At 30.2% G+C, this 19,126-nt stretch overlaps 2 protein-coding genes and 1 long non-coding RNA gene across 15 annotated transcripts in view; 1 reads left to right on the plus strand and 2 right to left on the minus strand.

Moving 5' to 3' along the window:
* Positions 1 to 19,126, minus strand: part of Nca (neurocalcin homolog) — a 238,087-nt gene that overhangs the window by 81,561 nt on the left and 137,400 nt on the right. The gene's annotated exons all lie outside the window — the stretch shown is intronic.
* The window catches only part of LOC100883363 (neuronal calcium sensor 2), a 214,689-nt gene that overhangs the window by 58,328 nt on the left and 137,235 nt on the right, over positions 1 to 19,126 (minus strand). Inside the window, exon 1 of one of the 11 annotated variants that reach the window (XM_076534640.1) lies at positions 11,765 to 11,841. The exons of 8 other annotated variants lie outside the window; for them this stretch is intronic. The gene's annotated coding sequence lies outside the window, so the exon portion shown is untranslated. Of the gene's footprint in view, positions 1 to 11,440; positions 11,580 to 11,764; positions 11,842 to 19,126 lie in introns of those variants that run through there. 2 more of the 11 variants (XM_076534637.1, XM_076534643.1) reach the window with 2 other exon arrangements.
* Positions 84 to 13,312, plus strand: LOC105662799 (uncharacterized). 2 transcript variants are annotated; one of them, XR_013039094.1, is made up of 6 exons: positions 85 to 1,087; positions 1,283 to 5,880; positions 10,500 to 10,635; positions 11,421 to 12,489; positions 12,678 to 12,726; positions 12,793 to 13,297. It is a non-coding gene; the product is annotated as an uncharacterized LOC105662799 (long non-coding RNA). The 2 variants fall into 2 exon arrangements; XR_001096340.2 differs by having other exon boundaries at positions 84 to 5,880; positions 12,793 to 13,312.

Consider the following 19,126-nt stretch of genomic DNA (forward strand, 5'->3'; position numbering starts at 1 on the left):
TTTAAACTTTTCTGTCAAATAAGTAATATTGAAATTTAAACTTTTCTGTCAAATAAGTAATATTGAAATTATTTCCTCTTATGCAAAATGGTTAGAATAATGTGTTCGTAAAGTGCATTAGTACAGCGAAATCGTCGACTAGTGGCGCTTCACTGGTTTGTCACTATACTCGCATATATTCGTGCCCTCTGCATTGTTCCACTGTTCAAGTGGGTTCTGCATTCCGAAATGTTACATGTGCTACGGTTCTGAACACGGTTTTCTTAAACACGTAAAATAGTTATTCAACCTTAAGTAAATATCGTTTAAGTGAAATGTTTGTGCCAGTCATCAGAATCCTGTCAACAACAAAAGCAGGAATAGTACCCTCTCTGAATATTAAGATAACTGTATGTACTTTTTCGTATCTTTTCTTTTGTATATTTTTTATCATAATACAAAGATAATTAACACATTTACTATTCCAGTAAATTACTATTAGTAACATTGTTACTGTTCAGTAGCATTAAAAGCCACGACTTTTAATATTACTTGCAATCGTAACCTAAAAACGTTGGCGAACGTAATTTCGTCAATTTTGTAAAAAGCTTTCAGTACATTTCATCGGACACCAATATTTAAACATGAACGTAGTAAAAAGAAATTACTTTTAAATTACTCTTTTTCAATTTTGCGATAGGACTGATCGTTATAAATAAAATGGTCTGTTTATTTAGAAATCTTTTAAGGTTATGACGTTTAGTTAGCGATGATATCTGATGTATGTTTGCTTTAAATGGCGGATTCTTTTAAAGGATTCAGGTTGCAAAGTTTCAAATACAAGTGTCATTCTTTTTTGTAAAAATATCAGTAATTACTTTGGATAAATTTTACTTTGAGATACACAAAATTTTTCACATTATTTTTATTATTTAATAGTTTTTAATGTTTAGAAAATATAGGTGCAAGTTTTAATGAATGTAACGGTTAAAAAGTTGTGCCTATGTCAATTTGGATGCTCTTGGCGTATTTGACTGGTTATTGCGACGCCATATTGGATATTACCCATGCTCCATTGGTCTATTAGGTAAAGAATGCCATAAACAAGGTAAAACATGTTTTTCTTCTCACTCATTATAAACGGACATTAGTTGTTCTTTTTTTTTAAATAAATAATATTATAGAATCACTTTAATGCCCATAAACATAGTCCAATTAAATTATACGTTCAATGAAATTATAAATTATGGAGAAGTGAACATTAATACATCAAATAACCTAAAACTTACATTTTATATTCTAGCACTAGAAACTATTAATTGACAAAAGTAAATAATTTTGTGCGCCTCAAAGTTTTTCCACAAACATTTAAATTCAACCATAAACTAAAAATAAAGAACTTAACCATAAAGAAGATAGTTTAAACAGAAGTAGTTACATGTTGATTCCTTTTTGTATAAAGAAGTTTACTTCCAGAATAAATAATACATAAACACTCCTAAAAAAATAAAACAAAATAATCCAACAGCAAGTCAACATTTCTCTTCACTATTGAAACTTCGAATAACGATTCTCGGAGGAGCAAAAAATTCGAGCACCGACTTCTATCAATAAAAGATATCGGAAGTTTCTTTCCGAACGTCCTGCAACAACTTCAGCTGCCATTATTCAAATCCTAGAATCTAGAAGATCGCTGTGCAGATATGGCTCGGCTACTTTTTGGATCGGTGTTCCCTGTAGATTACCTGTTCACTGGCTACAGACCCTTTCAGAGTGCTGATGAATGTGTCAACACGTCCACGACACTGCATTCTCTCTCTTGTGTACATATATACAGGACTGTATGTATATACAAGCGAATCCAGCCGTCCTCGCCACTGGCTACACACAGGCTGCTTTGCATAAGACGGAATAGAATCTCGCTCTGAAGCCCGAATTCTCGCTGAAGAGACGGCATTCGGATTGCAAAAATACATAAACCATGCACTTCGTGATAGAGGAACTTCAGATACAAAACAAACTGACAACGAGTAGAATAGCATCATCGATTTCGATGATCATTGGATAAAAAGTCGGACCAAATTATGTGCAAAATTGTATACTATATTTTTCATGGAAAAATAAGAAAAAAATAGTGCTTGTTAATTTTCGACTTAGTTTGAGAAAATCAAGGTTGAATATCCCCTGCGTTCTTTAGCTACGATAACAATACTTTCGTTAATTATTTACCTTGGTGATTCGTCACCGATGTGAATGACCTTAAAATATGTTGTCAAGATCACTGTTCTCAACATTTTTTCTCTGCACCGCCTATTTATATAGTCTTTGTTGATTTTCGACTTAGCTTGAGAAAATCAAGGTTATCCCCTGCGTTCTTTAGCTATGTTAACAATACTTTCGTTTATTATTTAATTTGGTGATTCATCACCGATATGAATGACCTTAAAATATGTTATCAAGATCACTGTTCTGAACATTTTTTCTCTATACATATTGTTGCCTATTGCCTTTCGTTTTTGAGATAGTTGCAAAAATATCCGAGTTTGCCTCCGTTAGGTTGGAGATAAAATATCAAACTTTATTCTCGATTATTAGAAACAGAAATTGGAAAAGTGTCTATATGAAAAAATGGAATTCTTGTATTGAAATTGTGCTTGAAATTGTTCAGAGAGAAAAGTTCAGTAATGTAACTGAAGTAATGCTCTTTCTGGGTTCCATATTGTGGAATATTGGCTCTTGTCTCATGCCAATAATGTTCGACGTTTTCAGTATGTGTAGCACTATCTGATCGATGAAATTCAACTGTGGTTCACAGTTAAATGTTTATATCTTTCGGTGAAGCAATTATAACATTTCCATCGATCCGATATAACTGTAGTCTGGTTTAATCCAATTTTTAATTACACGAAGCAAAGTCTCAGACGATTTATCCGGAATTGGTTCACTGAATGAACGTCTGGTCGCTCGACGCCGCTAAGCCATCGGTCACTAAGAAGATTATTATATTTACGTTTTCCAATTTTTGCCTTGTCAATTTCAATTATTATGTTTGCACCTCATGGACTGCGGATTTTTCCATAAAACTCTCGGCAAAAATTTGTCAAAGCAATAACTGTTTTTGATAAGCAAGTTCATTTTACAGAAAAACTTCAGGTTTGAGCATTGAGTGGCATCCAATATGGCGGACATTTTGAACAGGGAGGTGCGATTGTTCAAATCAAGAATTTTTGTGTGCATGAATCTTTAAATGGCACTGTTTAATATGTTTTTTATTTTGATTTTTAATAGAAGATATATAACAGAAAAATATTATATACATTATATATAATATTAATATAATTATATATATTATTATACATAGTACATATATTGTATTAAAATATTAAGTTTTCTCGGTTAAATATTTCTTCCCAAACTTAATACTATTTATGTCACTGTGTATAACTTTCTATGCAATTAAGAAATTAATAAATTTGTTAAAATTATTACATATGTAACGTAATTTTATTTCATATACTTTTAATTATAAGACGTAGTAATCACTGAAGTCAGGATAGTGACTAAAATTTGACTGAAGGTAATAGACTCATGAAATATCTCGCCTACAGCTCTTTACATAGTATCAGAAAATACTTCAATCATAGTACTTAAAATCACATCACAATTTAAATTTAAATTTTGTACAAACAAGATTTCATGCTAAGATATTAACCTAATGTAACTAAACTTAATCGACAAGTGCATATTATTATTAAATTATTAGGTTATATTATAGCTTGTATAAAGAAAATTTAACGCTAGTGATATTAATCTAATCTAACCAAATTTAATCGATAAATGGATAATATTAAGTTATTAGGTTAAATTACATATACTTTGTGCAAATAAATTTTATGCTTGTTACAATATCATTCAAATCTAACCTTGGTCGATAAATGGATAATGTAATCAAGTTTTTAGGTTAGGTTATACTTATATAAACAAGTCACCATGATAACTATGATATTAGTAAGACTTCGTGACAATATCTGTACTGTAAGTTATATATTATGCAATAAACATTTTTTACTAATAATATTAGTTCCTTACTGGTTTTATTAACCAACGTCCATTTTGAATTCGACTGTCCGCAATCACCGTAACTGTAATTATCAATATTACAATTTTATTAAACAATCGAGAAATATAACCTATACTAAAAATGGTTAGGTAGTACCTTCGTCTTTGAGAACCACTTTGTTAATCTGATAGTATTAGATTATACTATATACCATAATCTGATAGTGTTCAATAAATATAACGAATCTGAACATGGAAATTCGTTGGTTTATAATTTACATGTAAAAGTCTAATAATTTTTTAGTACTGCATAGCTTTAACGTGATAAACACGTAAATTTTATTATTTTGTAAAACACATCTTGCGCTCATGCATTAAAAACACCATCAATATTATTTTGGCGATAAAATTGTCACCATAAATATTCGCAAAGTACAAATTTTTCGTCGCGAAAACGCCCTCATCCTCTCATCCAATCTTTCGTAGGACGATAGTATGATTCAATTTTTTGAGAACACGTGCCGTCCCTAGCTAACCTTAAATTTCATTTAGTTAAAGTTTCATAGAAATTCGATCGTGATGTAACTCAGATTCAAAGTAAATTATATTTGTCTACTCTACCGTGATCAACACTTATGTATAATCTTTTGCATCGAGTCCTGTATAACTTTTTAAACAATCCATGTGAATTTCACTAGCGACATTAACGTGTTCCTTTATAACAGGTAGTATAGTGATCGTCTCACGATTCTTGATTACAATCATACAACAGTCGCCTGCGTCATTGTCGACCATCCAACACCCAATGACTGTCTACTTTTCTGACACGATTGCATTTTCTTTTACGAAATTTCATCGATCTTGTCATGTAACAATATTGTTAAGGTTAAGTGTAAATAATAAAGGCAGGATGTGCGAATAATAAGAGGTTTATTGTATACTTTGTAAAAGATGCGTGGCTCAGAATCTCGTGCAACACGTGCACGCTAACGACGCGATCAACAAACTGAAGTTATCGCGTAACGAAGTGTCGCGCGGTGGAGATACGACAACAGTTTCGGTTTGCAAAAGACAGAGGGCCTGTCATTGTCGGAATACATACGTATTATATAGACTAATTAATGTGAATTAACTTGTATTAATACGATCGAATAACCGAATCAATACTCTTATTTTTTTAAATTATGTACCTGATTGGAAATTAAAAATCGCTCATTTACAGAATCTGATAATTAAATATACTTAAAAAGAAGAGTGGTACCCCAATACGAAACTTAACCTAAAACTCTTCGGAACACCGTAAAATATTTCGAAGTCAATGAAAGTCAAAAAATTGCCTAAGTAAACACCGTCGCATTTGTGCAATAAAGACATATTTTTAATAAGTAAAATTAACAGTTAACGAAGGACTGAATAAATCGAGAAAACGTGTTGACCGACGCAGGTTTATCTTGACAGCGAATATATTGTCAGAGTGACAAGGAGTCAGCTGTTTCGAAAGGGTGTCAAAGGTAATATCCGTGGACGGCAACTAACGCTCGGTGATTAGTGACTAGCGAGTAGCTGACAAGCGGTAACAGGATTCTGGTGTCGGAACCATCACCATCAATGGTGTTCGAGCTCACCTCGGTTCACTGTGATAACATTTCGTGACATCGTAGCTGTGTAAATGCGTCCACGATTATCAAATCTACGGACACTCTAATCACTGTATCGAAACGATAAACGAGATTGACTGGATAACGAAATTTCGAGAAAAATCGGTATCACGGTGACGACCACAGGACGAGTATGATGAAATACAGTTTGTGAAGGATGGCATATTTTAATTGAATACAAGGTGTATGTATAAAGCAATTTTTTAGACAAATAGGTAATACAGGAACGATTGTAGGACATAATGAAACTTAATTTATGAAGGATGGTATATTTTAACTGAAAGATGCAAGGAGTTTCAATAAAAGAACTTTTTAGGGAAATGTAAAATATAGTGACGATTATATACCGATGACTATAATGCAATTTAATTTGTAAGAAATTGTATACTTTCCTAATTATACCTAAAATCTAGTTAATTACCTAAAATTTATTTAAAATTTACGAAATTTTCAGTTATTACAGGATTTTATCATTAACGATTTTAAATATTTATTTTCATAAAATTTTAATGGATTTTATATTATTGCGTGGCCTGACCGAGATTGCTTTATAAATGCGCGTGGCAGCTAACGTGTTTATTAAACCATACAGGTTCCACAAATAATACAATTGTTTATATGAACGTTATGTCACTATTTAATTAACAAAATTTGAATATGAAGATATAAAATTTGAAAACACGCGGATTTTTAAATTTGCGAATTTTTGAAATCCTGAGAATTTTTCAGTTTGAAAATTTGGAAAATTGAGAATTTGCAAATTTTGAAACGAGAATTTGAAAATTGCAAAATTTGAAAAATTCTCAAATTATTTAATTTGGGAGTTTGGATAATTTACAATTCTTAAATTTAATAATTGGAAAATTAAGAATTTGAAAAATTAGAAATATGTAAGTGTAGGAAATCGTAAACTGAAGGATTTGGGAGAGGAACAATTTGTAATTTTTGAAATTTGGAAATTGAGAAAGTAGAAATTTATAAATTGGAGAATTTGAGAATTTAAAAATTTGAGAATTTGAAAATATAGAAATTTGAGTATTTGAAACTTTAGAAATTTTAGAATTTTGAAATTGAGAAATTTGGGAATTTAGGAATTCTGAAATTTGACAATTTAAGAATTTTGAAATTTTGAAATTTGAGAGTTTGAAAATTTGAAAATACAGAACTTGAAAATTGTAGAAAATAGAGAAAATTAAATTTTCAAATTTGTTAACACATAAATGTACAAACCAAAAATTTTAAAAAATTAAAAATCCAAAAATCTATAAATATCAATATTTGCAAACAATAAAATTTAAACTACTCCCAAAAATTCTAAAATGAACGAAAAATCTAAAAAATTAGAAAGCCTATAATAAGAACACATATCGAAAGAGTCTTTTGAAAATTACGACACCCAGTATAGTGCAGTTCGTATTCGAGCAAACTGAAATCGCTTTCACGAGCATCGATGGTTTTTCTATCCGTTAAGACTCCATCGGTGCATTTCATATTGGCATTGACGTTCCATCAGCCCGCTGAAACGTTTTTCAGGGTAGAAAGCTGGATAGTTCTCAAAGACGAGCGTAATCTGGCTGAAACTGGGTCTCGAAGAAAATCATTGAACTTTTTCCACCTACCTCGTCCACGAGATTCCCTGCGTGTGTTTTCGAAATCAATTACGAAAATTAACTTTCTACGAACAAGAAATATCCTCAGAGATTTGCGGAAAATCGGATTTATAAAGCCTTCCCTACGTTTCCTACTTCCAAAGAACTTGTCCTCAACTTCTATCACTGATTGAGTTACTCGGCTAATAGCTTCAAATTAATTGCAGAAAAATCGCTAAGTAATTGATTTTAATTTGTGATTAAAAATTAATATTTTTTTTTGTCAAATTTTTATGTACATGTATAAATTTTTGTGTTATATTATTGTTTATATAACAATAATTATATTAACAATAAGTATATCCATTTTAATATAATTATTATTAACAATAATTATTATTAATATAATTATTTTTGACAATAATTATAGCAATTATGACAATTTTAATTCATTTTTGTATGTTAATTTTAATATAATTATTGTGTAATAACTGTTCAACTAAATTTAAAAATTAATTTCTTCAATTTTAAAAGAATTTATTAGTTAGTTAATTTTTTAGTAAATTAAATAATAATTATATGTTTGACAACTTTTCTTCAATTTTCTGTTTTACGTTTTCAACTGTTCTAATCAGGCGCCACCTTATTTCTACCTGTCCAATCACACCGGTCACTTATTTTGCACCGTTTTATCGATAATATGGCAAAATGGTGTGAAAAACAACGATGACACGGGGCCAAACTTCTCATTTTTATTTCTCATTCGAACCGAGGTAAATTATAGCTTATTCTGCAGCTAAATGTGCCTGCTCGAGCGTGCTGTTATTACTTGCATCCAAAACAATCTCTCGGTGGTAGAAAAATACTTGAAATCCACGGCTGTGTTGTGTTGATCCTTCCTTGACTTTATAGCTCTCGTCTTATCGAATATTAACATAATATCGTTGAGCCATGACCAGCGCGCCGCATTGAACCTTCCTCTTTCGAACGAGCTTCGTTGCACTTCAAAACTCCTCTTATTTAAGGACGAAAAGTTTGGCCACGCAACCCATATTTCGCTTAATTTTGTCGATAATTCTGCCACTCTACTCTGTCGCAAAACAGCTGAGTCTACCTCTGTAAGTTATAAAACGGATCTTATGGTGCGAGCTGAGTCAGAGAGGATACGCATGAATAACGCGGTCAGATGTAATTCTGAATGAATTTATCTTATAATGTTTAGAAGACTGGTTTGGGAGATTTTCTCGCGGGAAAAGTGATGTAAATGATTACTATATTTATAGATTTATGTTTTTCGAAATTAACGAGTTTAAAATTGGTTATTACTCTGTTGTGGTTATTTTGAAAAAATAATCTAATTGAACAATGAAATGAAAGTCGGTGCATTTTCCGCCGGTATATAAATGGTGCCGGATTTGTGGTTGTCGCAGGGAAATTGGAAGGCGCTAGTTTTCCGAGCGTGTGCAATTACGAATCTCATTACGAGACACTCAGTGTTTTAAACAGCCGCGAAATTTCAAGCCGGAAGAATATCAAGCGATTAAGCTGAGAATTAACGCGTAAACACCTCGACTAAATATCATCAGAGGATTTATACACGCGGCAAATACCAAGGAACGATTTTAAACTGCAATGACAGGATACGAAATACGTACGTCTAAAGTTTAGCTAAACGAACTGTTTATTTCTGGATAACATAATCACAACACTCCTTACAGATGCACGTTTTATTCGTTAGCACGAAATTATTTGCGTCAGAACTCTGTACAAATATACAGAAACTGAAGTTGTAACATCGTGGGAGTAGTGCTTTTGATATTTTATTAATAGCAACTAAATTTTTGTTAGATTGTGGTTCGACATCTATTAGCCAATTTAAATTTTTATAGTTCATTGTTAGAACATAAAAGCACATCTAAGCTCACATTTACTACGTGTTAGTTTAAACCATAAACTTTAATAAAAAGATTGCATAAATACTTCGTTAATATTCTCATTGTCAGTATAAAATGGAAGTATGTAGTTACAGAAAATAATGACCAATTTCGAACATAGCGGCTGACACAAATTGATGACATAAAAGTATTTCAAATAGCATTTATGCCAATCAGTTTCGAGCTTAAATGAAAATAAATTTGATGTAAATCATTAAATATATGTCATAGACGTCGGAATTTTCAAATACACTCCACGACTTTATCTTTTTGATATAAAAATTGATTAACTTATACTACACGTCTTTACTATTCACTTTCTATAAATGTATTCTCTTCGCCATGTGTCAACCGTCGCGGATCGGCAACCGACTCGCGCACCGTAAATTACCGAAGATTCCCGAATCGTTCCGATTGACGCGAACGCGACCTATCGATGACAGTTGCCCTTTTTAACGTTTCTTTTTAACAATAAAAACCGACTAGTTTCAAGAAATCCATCTTATCATGTATTAAGTCATGGCGTATTAAATGGACGATTTTGAAATATCGAAAGACCAAAGGATTTGATGACATAAAGGTACACAAAAATACCACTTACGTTACATCAATTTGAAGCATACAGTTCAACGAAAGTGACTGCATAAATGTCTTATTATTACTTTGAATACAAAATGGCTGATAACCTCTAGTCAGACATAATTTAATGACATAAAATTATCGTAAAGTGCCACTTGTGTTGTATTAATGTGAAGGTTAACGATCGTTGAAAGTGATGGTATAACTTTTCGTTAATGTTCTTAATATAAACTTGAGATTGCTAGATAATCACCTTACTGCACTTTATACGTTGTAATTCGTATGCGATTTTTTGGCGTTCAGATCGTATCACTGACATTTATCTAACGTTTATGTAGATATTTTCGATAAACTTTATTTTTCAAATTGATACGTTGTGTGTACTATTTTATAGTAATTTTGTGTTACCGATGAGCGTCAGGGTTTTGATATTTCGATATCTGACATTTCATGCGCAATAGTTTCATAGCATTTTAGTACTGTATTGGAGAATTTAATATTGTTTGATTTTTAGTAATTTAGTATTAACATCGGTCGGAATATTGTTATAATGACGGAAGTAATTTAATCATACATCCCACACGCTTATTTATATTTCTATTTACGAGTAACATCATGCGGAATTACAATCGAATTTATCCACGCATTATTGAATTACAAAGTAATTTATTTATCTACATTTTATTTAACTCCAATTTCAGATCTCCTATTTAATTTAATTGCAATGCAGCTCGTAATTACAGTTGAGGTAGAACTGCAATAATTCAATGAAATTCAATGGTTTCGTATCAGAAGCTGATCAAAGTGAGAAATAATATGAGTTGGAGAAATGTAAAGGTATACAACAGAAATACATTCGTATTAATAATGAATTATTAATTTTGTAAATTATATGTAACTGCATATAACAGATATGACGATTTTCTAATAATCGGCCATTTTGTATTAAAGATATTTATGAAAAGTTTATGTACCTATTTTCAAACTGAAATAGACAGTCTAATCGAAAAAAAGTGACCTTGAAAGACCTTGAATTCTAATAAAAAATGGATCTTTCTACAAATTTTTTATGTAATAATTTGTACTTAACGTAGATAATTAATTTCTGTTGGAAATGTACATATATCTGAGTGATTATCAGAAGTACTTATAAAAATCGTGATATTAACGTGCTACAGCTTGCATAATGAAGAAAACGAATATAATTTTAATTTCGAGGAGTGTCTACTCGTGAACCAGGTCTTCTATTAATAACAATCCAGAGGATTGTGTGAGCTATTGATTTTTTGCGATTATAATGCAGCCAACGAATATCTCGCGGGAGACAGAAAAAATTGTGATCAGTTTGCAAATATATGACACAATTGCTACTTTTAATGAAACTTTTGTTTTGATTCTACTTTTCATGAAAATTCTATCAAAATCACCTCAAAGTGTAACTTACGTTCTTTGTTAATTATTTATAATATTCAGAAATATTAAAACTGTCATTTTTTGAATTATATTCGTTGATAATTAAATTTAATGAAAAATATTTTTTGCCTGTTTATAATATTTACTTTTTATTTCGTATCGAGAATTTTACTAAATACAATTTTAATATAAATGTTTCGTAAGGATAGGCTTCTCAGTGCTTGAAAAGGTTACCTTGGAAGAATGAAATTCATCAGGCATTTTTATCCAACCTTCTTCAAATTTTATAGACCACGTTACACCGATATTTTATCACTCGTAGAAAAATAACGCGGTTACGCTCGAAGGGCAATCACAGGTTTTACAACGGAACTTTTGTGGAAGACTTCAAAATGTCAAGGAAGAATACGTCGTTAAAGCGAGTAAAAACTAAGTCAGAAATTATTAGTTTAAGTACTTGGGATTTCGAACAGAACTCCACAACTCTTTTAATTCATTAATTTATTAACTACACATCTTTATCGTCTTACTTATTTACACTACACGCACTTACTATTCGCCTTCCAAATCTATTCTAATCGTCACGTGTCAACTGCCACGAACCGGTAACCGTCTCGCGCGCCGTAATTTATCGAAGATTGCCGAATCGTTCCGATTCGCTCGAACGCGCTTTCGGTGACACGCCGTTGCCATTTTCTAACGTTCCTTTTTAACAACTTTTAATACTCTTAAAAACGTCTAGTCGTATTATTATACTTGCCACAGGTACAGAAAATAGTTGTTAATATATAAACAAATAACTGAGAACTGATAATTTAATGAATTCCTGTTTAAAAATTAGGGTGAGTTGACACTTTTCTTTCTTGTAAGCTGTGCTTGTTATTGTTCTTTCTGTGAGTGTCAAAAGCATGCAAATAATTCAAAGGACGTCCTATAATATAGAACTAATATACGACGGTATAATCAGCTGTAGTCAAGAAAGTACGAGAATCATCGTAAATTTTTAAAGTAAAAATGAAAAATGACCGTCATGCGATAGAAAAAGCAGCAATGACGTAACTCTTGATGTAACATCATTAATTCTTCACCTAGTTCGAGTATAACAAGCGCAAGCTATGCCGAAGATGGTTTACTTGAATATGTATAAATGCCATCGACATCTTTTCTGCAGCTCGTGTTCCAGATTTCCTTTAGCGACTCGATGACATAGCATGAATTGTCTCGGAACGGCACTAATGCAAGTTATTTTATGAAATCAACGACCGGATCTGATTACAGGTAACCTTGTCTTAAATAATGTGGGATAAAATAAAATTCGTATGCAGTTAAATTTTTATACAGGGTGTCCACATTTTTACTGTCACAACTTTATCAACGTATTCTATTCGTTTTATATTTATTTTACTAAAAAGTTATAACCTTTACATTTATATATAAATAAATCTGCATCAGCCATGAATTTTCAGGGAAGTATTCACACAGTCAATCACCGCAAATCTCTTGGAAATATACACAGTAAGTAATTTACGACAAAAATATACTTATAACGAGGAGAAAATAACAGCGTTTAATGTAAAACAGTCGATGTCTAAGTCGTAATTCCATGAGAGCAAACACGCTGATCCGAACTAGCTAAGCAGACAGATTGTATATTTTTTTCTGGGGAATGAACGAATGTTCGCTCTTCTGAAAAATCTTTTTACGTTAGGAAGAAGTAGCGTGCGTTCTAAAGTTAGATGGTCTACGTTCACGGAGTGAATATGTTGGCTTAGCGTAAAAATAAGCTGATACGAGGACCATTTACGACATAGGGCTGCGATCACGACGTGAGGAAACAGTAAGTAACACGCGAATGTGAAATTTGGAGTTCCTATTTGGAATTTGCAGTTTGAATGCTCAAGTTAAGTGTAATCAAGGTTTAACTATTTGTTGTTCGACAGCTACATATGAGTATCACATTATGTGTATATGCATGTATGTATGGTACATATGTATGTATGGTATGTACGTAGGTATGTTTTATATGTAGATATATGGGTTACTTTTAAGTATAGCAGTTACTTCTTATATTACCACAATTTATATTGCTGACAACGTCATTTATCAAATTTGAAAATTTTAAGAATTTTGAAAATTTGGAAATTTTAAGAATTTTGAAGATTTAGAAATTTGGAATTTTTTACACTTTTGGTAATTTACAAATTTTAAGATTTTTAGCAATTTGCAAATTTAAAGAGTTTGGCAATTTGGGAACTTAAAGATCTTCGGCGATTTACAAATTTCAAGAATTTTAGACAATTGGAAATTTTCAGAATTTTGGAAAATCAGAAATTGTAATGAGAAAGTGTAGGAATCTGAGAATTTGAAAAATTGAGAATTTTTATTGAGTTATTATTTTCACTGAAACTACTGAACATCGTATAATAACGAATTCAAAAATTTGGGGATTTGAGGTTGTGTGAAGCTGTGAATTTCTATAATTTTACCCCTTGTTCAAAATGCCATAGATAAACGACACCGGGACAATGAATTCTCCATCAAACAATAATTCCTTCCTTAAATAGTAGAAGTTCCAGTTTCGATAATAAAATATCGGGAAGATTCGATAATAAAAGTTTAGTACGTACTTCGTTTTACAGCTTACATGAGCATTTATGGAGTCGTAATGGCAGTCGGTAATCATAACTCAGTACGTTCAGTTAATCGATTATTCAATAAAATGTAATTCGAGTAAATGAAGTCTGAATAGATGGAGCTGTATTATCTTCATTCTTTCTTAAGATTAAAGACTTTCTATTACAGAAAACGAAGAATAATTAATAGTTGATCTCGTGAAGGATAATAGCATACATATAAGGACGTTGCGTATTCAAGAAAGTATATTTTTTGTATTTTATGAAGAGTCAGTCTATCAATAGTGACAGTACGATAATGGTAGCTTATAGTAGGTAATGATAGTTTAATGACTGTAGTTTATAATAATTAACAATGATAGTGTGATGACAGAATTTATGACAGTAAATAGTTATAATATCGTGACAGAATTTATGAAAGTAAATAGTGACTGTATCATGACAATATTTATGATAGTGTGGCGGTTTCACTCCTACGCTCACCGAAACTAGATGGCGCGTAAGAGCTAGACGGCTTTCTCGCTAGTACTCAACGCGGCTGATCCCTACAATTAGTTTCTGTCCATCTCTTTCATACATTTAAGATACGGACCTGCTAGGATACCTTGCTGACGAGTCCTAGCAGGTCTCTGATGAGATGCTTTCTTCAATCTTCTAGCTAAACCACCAAAATAGTAATCAGTGACAGTATGATGGCAGCATTTATATTAGTCAATGATGACAATATGACGACAGTATTTATGTCAGTCAACAGTGACAATATGATGACAGTATTTATGATAGTAAATAGGTAAAATTATAATAAATAGTAATTGTATGATAACAGTATACATACAGTGACAGTATAATAACATTATGATATTAATATATAATAATATTAATGGTAACATACAGTGAATATAATGACACCATGATAGTAGTATGACTGTGATTAATGACATATCCAACTGTATTTTGCGGTACAAAATAATGGCACTATAATAATGTTATTTATGATCGTAAATAGTGACAGTATAACAACAGTATGTTTGATAATAAACAGTATAACAACTTAAATATCCTACATAATTTTCAGATAAGCTAAATGACCTAAATAACCTGTTTAGCCAAAGTAAACTAATTAAGCTAAACTAATTGAAACGATTAAATGAATTAAACTAAATAAAAGAAATAACCTAATTAAATGAAAATAAACTTAAATAAATTACATTTTACTTTATCTAACTGAAACAAATACTTCTAATTAATAATCTCATTTTATGCTTGTAAAAATCATAACTACACAACAGATATATACAGAACAGAAAAATGTTAAAAATTATTGATTTATCGACCCCGTAAAATGGACTGTTTTTTTTCATCTTTAGCGGTTACACTAAAGTATGAAAGGACCGCAGTCAATTTAGCTTCAGTTTCAGCCGCTTCATTATTCTGAATATCAGAATAAATAGCTTTTTTGAAACCCCGGTATTTTTACTATTTTTTTCTACATATTGTTATATTCCAAGAGTGTCAAAGCTACAGTTTTAGCTTTTTATATTAAAACCGAAAAAAATTTAGAATTTTTTTGTAAAAATCTTTTCAGTTTTTACACATTTCTGAATTTTTGTTCATATTCAGTGTTTAAATGTACTGAAATCAGCTGTGAAATATGATAAAACAACTTTCAAAGTTTATTTATAATTTTTTTCAAGTTAAAATAATGAGTAGCTTTTTTTGTGGGAAACACTTTTAGTGTCCGGGTTCTTAAACGTCCCAGTGTGCCGGGTATATTATTTCGGCGAAGTGTGACTATTAAGGGTTAAAATAAATAAAGCATAACAGCTTTGGACAAGAATGTATGCACAGTGTCCAAGTTTTTGGCAAAACTTTATCAAAATATTCCATACGCAAAAATGAGAAAGAGATGTTATATTAACACAAGGTTTTACACTTTATTTAAAAGGTATAACGAAAGTGCAAAATGACTATTATTCACACAGGTGAACTATTTGTTTCTATACGAGTAATTCAAACATAATTTATTCTGTTTTGAAAGAATTTTGCAATATTATTTTATGTTATTCCGAAATACTTCATTATTGCATTTCGATTTTATTTTGTTATTAATTTGACACATTCAAACTTAATATGGCTTATTTATTAATTTTATATCTTCTTTAAGTAATTCGAAATGATTTCAACGTTTTCTTTTTTAATTTTTAAAAGATTCTTCTCATTTAAATATTGAGTACTATACTATCTTAATTTTGAAAAATTTTCAGGACATTTTAATCACTTTTTGTATTTTTGTTTTCATTTTTTAGTATTTGATTCTTCTTTAATTCTCACTATTTTCTTTCTGTTATTCTTAAATATTAGATTCGCCCTGTATTATATTTGTATAAATATTTATTTATTTATAAAGTGGATGCTCGTCCTTTTATCTTAATAATAAATTTGTTATGAATTACTCGTTTTTTTTATTACTATGCCAGGTACGTTATTTTAATGAACTGTGATCGTTAAGAGTTGAAAAGAGGAAGAAGTTGGACAGAGGACAATTTGACTTGCATTAAATACTAAGCCGTATTAAATCATGCTTCTGAACCGTAACTACATACATACTGTGATATTGATTGAACGAAACGTGCCGAGGACTCGGCAAAGTGATATCTCATTGCTGTTATTACTCTTTATGAGTGGGAACAGATTACGGTACCAATCGATAACTGAGAAAGTACTATGTACCTCCATTAGAGCGAAACGAAGGACTTTTTGGATGAAGACAAATGTTGTGCATTTGTAAATTTCAAAATTTTCAAGTTTTAGTTCTCAAATATACAAATTTATGAATTTTAGAATTCTATATTCTGAAATTTCTTAATCTTCAAATTTTCAAATGCCCGAAGCGGGTAATTTTAAAGTTTTCAGATATTAAAATTTCAGAATTTTTTAGTTTTAGAGATTTCAAATACTAAAATTTACAAATTTGCAACATTGTGAATATTTAAATTAAAAAGGATCCAAATTGTAAACTTAACTTAACAATTTGTTAAATTTCCAAATTCGCAAATTTCTAAACTTAATTTTCTAAATCTACAAATCTGCAATTCTCAAATTTACAAATTTCAAAAATTGCAAATTTTTCAATTTTCAAATTCTCAGATCTCTATATTGTCAAATTCCCAAATTCTAAATTTTTGAAGTTTCCAATTTCCCAAATTCACAAACTCTCATATTCCTAAAATCTCTAATTTCAAAATTTCAAAAATTCCGAACTTTAAAATTAATAACTTTCATGCCTTTCATTATAAACATTTTTAACACATAAATGAATCCACGTAAAACCCTTATATATATAAAGTATAGCTATTCTTTATAAATTTCATCCCTTTCACTATAAACATTTTTGCAAAATAAATGAATCCACAGAAACACCTTCATATATATAGTATAATATTTTTAATAATTCTCATCCTCTTCACTATTAAACATTTTTACTACATAAATGAACCCAGGTAAAAGCTTATGTTGTCTTAATAATTTTCATCCCTTTCACTGCAAACATTTTTGCTACATAACTAAATCCACATAAAAGCCTTTGTATATTAAGTATATTATTCTTAATAATTTTCATCCTTTCCACTATAAACATTTTTACCACATAAATGAATGCACGTAAAACCCTTATATATAAAGTGTAGCTATTCTTTATAAATTTTATACCTTTCACTATAAACATTTTTGGTATATAAATGAATCCACATAAACGCCTTTATATATTAAGAAAAATATTTTTCATCCCCTTCACTACAAATACTTTTACTACATAAATGAATCCAAGTAATAACCTTATATTATAAGTATACCATTTCTAATAATTTTCATCCCCTTCGCTATAAACATTTTTGCCACATAAACGAAACCACATAAAGCATAACTATTCTTTATAATTTTCATCCCCTTCATTAAAAAAACTTTGCTACATAAATGAACATCACATCGTAAAGAAAAATACGTCTACAGTCTAATGAAAACGACCTAAGGGAAACAAGAGCACTATAATTTGAAAGGTGAAAGATTCCGTACAATAGGGGTCAGAACAGTAGCTCAAGGTTGCACTAAATCCTACTTCTGTTTTAAATGTCCTGCTATCGATCTACCGGGACCTTCTACTTTCTGAAAAGAAGACAAATATTTCACTTTCGACCCATATAAAATCAGCAGAACTTTCAGAGAAGGGGATAATGGAAAACCAGTCAGTTTAATTTATCTGCTTGCTTCCGTGCGACGTTGTAAATAATGATATTCTATCTTGATAGCCGTTTTTCGCGTCGTTTTATGTACGTGCGTATAAGCACGGTTCAGATAAACGCAAAAATTCCGCAAGGGTTTTCATTTTTAATGGGACGGTGAACATTGGACTGCTGTAGGTATAATGTGTTTTATTTCGTAATAACGTTTATTTATTTTTTTTAATTGTAACGTGATTCGTTTGGTGAAAAATATTATTTATTGACTTGCTTAATGTTAAAGTGGTTTTCTTGATAATAAAATTAAGTCACTTCGTGATTTAGTTGATAATGAAATGATTTATTTCGCAATAAAATTTATTTACGTTCTGACTAGTTTAATAATAATGCGATTCATTTGATAATAAAAATTATTTATTTCGTGACTTGCATAATACTAAAGTGATTTATTTGATAATGAAATGATTTATTTCCCAATAAAATTTATTTATTTTGTGACTTGCTTAATACTGATGTGATTTATTTGATGATAAAATTTATTCTTTTCGTGAATTATTTAATAAAAATGTGACTTACTTGACAATAAAATTTATTTGTTTATTGACTCATTTAATTTCATTATTTTTTGGCTAATTTAATTTGACTATTTTTTAACATATTTAATTTAATAATTTTTTAACTTAGTTAACTGTACTTTCAAATATACAAATTATCAAATTTTTAAATGACAAATTTTGAAATTTTAAAATTGGAAAAAATTCTAGAATTCCTAAAATTCTTAAAATGTCTAAAACTTTTAAAACTCTTAAAAATCCTAAAATTTCTTAAAACCTTAAAATCCCTAAAACAAATCCCTAAGATCCTTAAAATTGTTAAAATTCTGAAAATTACTCAAAACACCTAAAGTCTTTAAAATTCCAAAAGGTTTAAAATTCTTAAAATTCCTAAAATTTCCACAACTTTCTAAATTTCAAACATTACTGAAATTGCTACAGTTCCCGAAATTCCTAAAAATCCTAGAATTCCTAAAATTGTTAAAATTTCTAA

This window comes from Megachile rotundata, chromosome 8, assembly GCF_050947335.1.
Source record: "Megachile rotundata isolate GNS110a chromosome 8, iyMegRotu1, whole genome shotgun sequence".
Taxonomy (NCBI): Eukaryota; Metazoa; Arthropoda; class Insecta; order Hymenoptera; family Megachilidae; genus Megachile; species Megachile rotundata.